Consider the following 5,360-nt stretch of genomic DNA (forward strand, 5'->3'; position numbering starts at 1 on the left):
TTACTGGTTGAGGTGAAATCTAAGCAACATCTTGATCCTCTATTGATGGAGTTGAAGTAATCGTTTCTTAGTAATCTAATGAGTACTTCTCCCAATGGGGTATGGGTTACTTAGATTGTCCGTGCCGGATGTGGATGACTTTAGAGGAATGGTTTAAAGAAGGATATAATGGAGTTTGTGGAAAAATGTCCAAATTGTCAACACGTCAAAGCCGAAAATCAAAGAATGGAAGGGCTTACTGAAGATATATCTATCCCCACTTGGAAGTGGGAAGATGTCAATGTGGATTTCGTTGTGGGTTTGCCTCGTACTGGAAGGCAAAATGATTCAATTTGGGTTATTGTTGATAGGTTGACCAAATCAACCCATTTCATTCCCGTCAAAGCTACTTATTCGGCGGAAGAATACACTAAATTGTATCTTAAGGAGATTATGAGAATACATGGAGTAGGGTACTCAATTTACTTCTCATTTTTTGGAAAGCATTCCAAATATGGCTTGGTACAAAGGTGAAACTTATTATCACATTTCGTCCACAAATTGATGGTTTGGAGGAACGAACCATCCAAAACATAGAGGATATGTTGAGGGAATGTGTCATTGACTTCAAGGGTAATTGGTATGACCATCTACAATTGATTTATTTGCCTATAATAATAGGTATCACACAAGTATCGCCATGTCACTATTTGAGGCTCTTTATGGGAGGAGATGTAGATCTCTGATTGGGTGGTTTGGTTAGGTGAGTTTGCTCTAATAAGTTCCAAAGCAATTTATAAGGTTGTTGAGAATGTAAGCCTCACAAGGGATAGATTGAATACGTACCAAAGTTGGCAAAAATTTTATGCCGATAATAGAAAGAGGGACCTTGAGTTTATGGTAGGTGACTTGGTGTATTTGAAGATATCACCCGTGATAGGGGTGATGACATTTGGGGAAAAGGGGAAACTAGTCCCACGTATGTGGGGCCATATGATGTTTTAAAACACAGTAGGAATGTTGCCTATGAGTTTAAATTACCTATTGAGTTGGATCCGATGCATCTGGTGTTCGATGTATCAATGTATCAATGCTCAAAAAATGCATAGGCGATCCGGTGTCTATCCTTCCTCTATAAGGTTTAGATGTTGATCCTAACCTTTCCTATGAATAGGTCCTAGTTGATATTTTAGATAGGAAAGTGAAGGAGTTGAGGAATAATGAATTATCTTTCGTAAAGGTTCTTTGGAATAATCATCTTGTCGAAAATGCTACTTGGAAGGCTGAGGCCGATATGATGTCCCGAATAACCTCACGTTTTCCCTTCGTATTCTTGTGAAGGTTGAGGTTTGTAATCCCTATTAGTTTTTGTGTATGAGGGTTCATAAGTGTAAACTTCCATGATTTCCCTAATTATGCATGTTCTTTTGAGAATTTATGTTTCATATGTGTCTTGAATTATATGTTCTTCATACTTGATGGCACTTGATTATATGGTTTGTATAGTTGAGTCATGTGATATTTCTTGTTGTTAAGTCGCTCAAGTGTGAAGTGATGAAATAATATATTGACTCCCTGTGAATATGTTGAGCCATATGAGAAGGAGAAGGAAATTCCTCCTTGCATAATGTGAAATGATGAAATGTGTGCATAATTTGTAGTTGATATAGTTTCTACCCCATAATGATGCATTTTTATGTTTTAAAATGTAGTTGATGTTTCCACCATTTTTATTTAATTATCATTATATACATGTGTTGGTTGGGCTTCTAGTCTTGAGTCGTAAATTCCAAAAAGATGTTTAAAGTGTCATTCAAGGACCAATAATCCCCAAGGGGGGGATATTGTTATACCTCAGAGATCCAATAACCTAGGCTAGAGACTAACCTAATTAATAATGAATAAAATGGTATTTCCATATCTAAAATAATGTAATTAACTTGATTTGGAAGTATAACAGCCAGGACGTCAAGAAACGACCATGCGTCTGGAAACTAGTGAAATTGAACTAGTAGGTGTTCTTAGGTCTTGTAAAGGCTTGGGAGTGCCATATGAAGGATAAATATTGTAAAAATACTTTAAATAATTAAAATAATTATTTTAGGATCAAAACATCCGGGTAGACACCCTTAAGGACCACCCTAGGGGTCCTTGAGGAGGTCCCAAACATTTGGCTTACAAGCTGCCTAAGGCAGCGAGTACAGTGAGTGGAGGGAGCATGTCCGCATCGCCGACTGGCTCCACCAAAAGAAAATTTTTTGTGCGCATCACGAAAATTGTCGGAAACTTTTCTGTCCCAAAATTTATTTCCGGAAACTTCAAGGACCACCTCCTAGACGCGGACTTGTTCCGTGACGATAATTCTGAAAATAGAAGTCAAGTTTGACTTAATTAAAAGGTCCATCCAAGTGAGAGGTGTTTTGGGTTTTTAGGGGCTTAGTATATGTTGAATTTAAGTCATTTTAACCCATAACCACACCAAAACAAATCCCCAACTTAAAAACCCAATTGCTCTCACCTCTCTCTAAATTCTCTCTTTAGACAAAACCTCCATTAAAGGACCTTAAAGCTCCAAGAAGCGGATCAATTCTCAAAGATTTCAACTCAATTTTGTGTCTAGGTCTTCAATACAGTATTATTTCTTTCATTATGGAAATTCCTTTTTCCAATAGGTCCCTTCAAAGATGTTTTAAAAATTCCCCAAAATCTATGGTTTTTGTCTACACATGGGTCTTCTTTGAAATATGAACTTATGAATCAATTTTGATGAATTATGATTAATTAAGGCTGTTTAGGTGTGTAATGATGGATTATTTTGTTTTTCACATGCAATTCCCTTTGACCCATGTTCTTCCCCAATTTCATGAATCTAGGATTTTGATATGGTGAATTGGTTGAAGATGATGAATATATCAATTGTTTATATTGATGATAGTTATGTTGTTACTTTATGAATTACCTTATTTTATGTATTAATTATGCATTGTTTGGTGATTATAGTATGAAGTTCCAAGAAGGCAATAAGGCATGAATGTTGGTTCTAAATTAAACTCATATATGAAAGATGAATTACTTAGATAGTAATGGTACTATATCTATTGTTTTGTTGTGGTGTTGATGACATGGTTTCCTCTTCCTTAACCCTATACACTTCAATTAGATATGAAGTATGTATGTATGTTACGGTATGATTATTATATGATTGAAAGGTAGTTCTCATGATTATAGGTAATTGTTAAAGTGAGAGGTTTACTCACTAACTAGTGTTTCTAAAGTGAAAGGATCATTCTAACTTATGAACATTTATGAGCTATTATGATAATGCTAATGTGAACTAATGTGATGAATAAAGAGGATTATTAAAGAGAATAGATTCTTCGTACCGAAAGGGCATGTAAATGAGATGAAGGGTCTCATATTTAGTAAGTGTGGCTCCCCACGTAGGTTCCCTCACATTTAGCATGTCCAAATGAGATGGAAACCCCCATGTTTAGCAAGTTAGGGTTTCTAGTAACAATCTCCTTGACCCTAAAATATGGGCCCACATATGACTCTTGCTTAGTGGATCCACCTAGTTAGCTATGTACGAAAGGTTACGCCTTAGGACAGTATTAACCCTCTCTTTTCGGTGTGGGAGTAGAACACCGGATTGCATGTAGCTCACATAGTCTAATATCAGTTATTGAATCTTCTTTCCCTAACATAAAAGTATATGAATAAAGGAAATGTATGAAATCCCACTAGGACTTTTCTTTAAGGGGTTTCTACATAGTGTTAGGGAGGACATAGAATTTCTCGTATACATCGCACTGTGGGATCTTAAGAGATGGTTCTAGTAGTGTTTTTTAGTGATTATGTTAATTACAACTTAAATATGTAATTATATGTAATATCTTTATGAATATGGGAAGTCATGATGAAATATGAGATTTACAAATGTATGTATGAAGTAGGTTGCTTAATGTGATGCTTAGCTCGAGAATAGGGTTATGGGATTCTATTCTTTGCATTGCACAAGTATTGTTTGGGTTGTCTACATATTGGGATGATATTATGTTGGGTTGGCTTATGATGCTTAAACTTATGTTCATACTGGGTTACTTGATAAAAAGCATGTTTTGACTAAAATGTGCTTTTATGCATGTTTCAATGGTTTTTATGCATAGTAGCCATACTTAGTACGTGTGATGTACTAACCCATATTTTCTTCCCTGTCCCAAAACAATGAAGGTTTGGGCCGTTGAGGATTCAAGGCCAATTCACTAGGATACTTTGAATTGCTTCTCCAATTTGATAAGTCCTCAAGTCCGAGGACAAGACCCTTATGTTCTAGCTTTTAGTTCTTTGCTTATGTTGGAAGACGTTGTTGTATTTCTTTTTTCTAGACTCCTTATTGATGTAAGGGCTAAGTCCCAAATTTCTGTACTTCTATGTTTAGATGATATGTTGTGACGAAGTTAGTTTTATTTTTATATATGAAGCGTAGTTAAACTTCCGAAGTAGAAGTTTTTAATTTTCTGCATTTTTATTCTATGATACATGTTATGATGAATTCTAATGGCTTGTCTAAGACTTCTCTAAGGACGACGATGTCGGTTACGACTAGGGGGTTCTCTCCGTTCGTTATAGCTCTGACCTAGATCGCTTAATTTTCCAGTAGATAGTTCAAGGGGAGGCTGCCCACTAGGTGAGGGAGGTCCATTTGGCTAATCGCCAATGGACTTGGGCAATGTTTCTTCCCTAACGCCGTGTCCCAGGTAAAAATCAGGTTTTCCCTCACTCTTGCTGTGATAGTTTAGTCCATTCCCCTCTTATAGACTCTTACTCCTTTCATTTTAGTTCTACTTCAGTCTATACATTTATAAAGTGTTACATTATCTTTTCCTTGGAAACATTCTTCCTCGAATGATGATCTAGGAACATTATAAAGTAAAGACTTAATACTAGCAATCCATCACTCATGTAATATACAACAATGCATAATTTATAGAAGGAAGCATCAACTCCATTTTATGACATAATCAATGCAATACAAAGAGGAACTGCTTACCTCAATCTTGGATAAGAGTAGAAGGAAAAATGTGAGGATAGCATGACCTCATATAGGCCTCGGCCTCTATGTAGAACCCTAAACTAAGCGATTCCTCTATAAAACCTTCACGGAAACTACCTCCTTGTTTCTCGACCTCTTAACTTGTTAGCCTAAGATCTCCACTGGGATGTCTTTGTAAGAAAGACTCTCATCAACTCCCAAACCTTTCAAAGAAATGATGGATACCGGATCTCCAATGCAATACTTAAGCGTGGAAACATGAAATACCAGGTGAGCCAGAGCCAACTCATTCAGTATGTCTAACTCGTATGTAACAACCCAACATGTT

This window comes from Solanum pennellii, chromosome 5, assembly GCF_001406875.1.
Source record: "Solanum pennellii chromosome 5, SPENNV200".
In the NCBI taxonomy this organism is placed as follows: Eukaryota; Viridiplantae; Streptophyta; class Magnoliopsida; order Solanales; family Solanaceae; genus Solanum; species Solanum pennellii.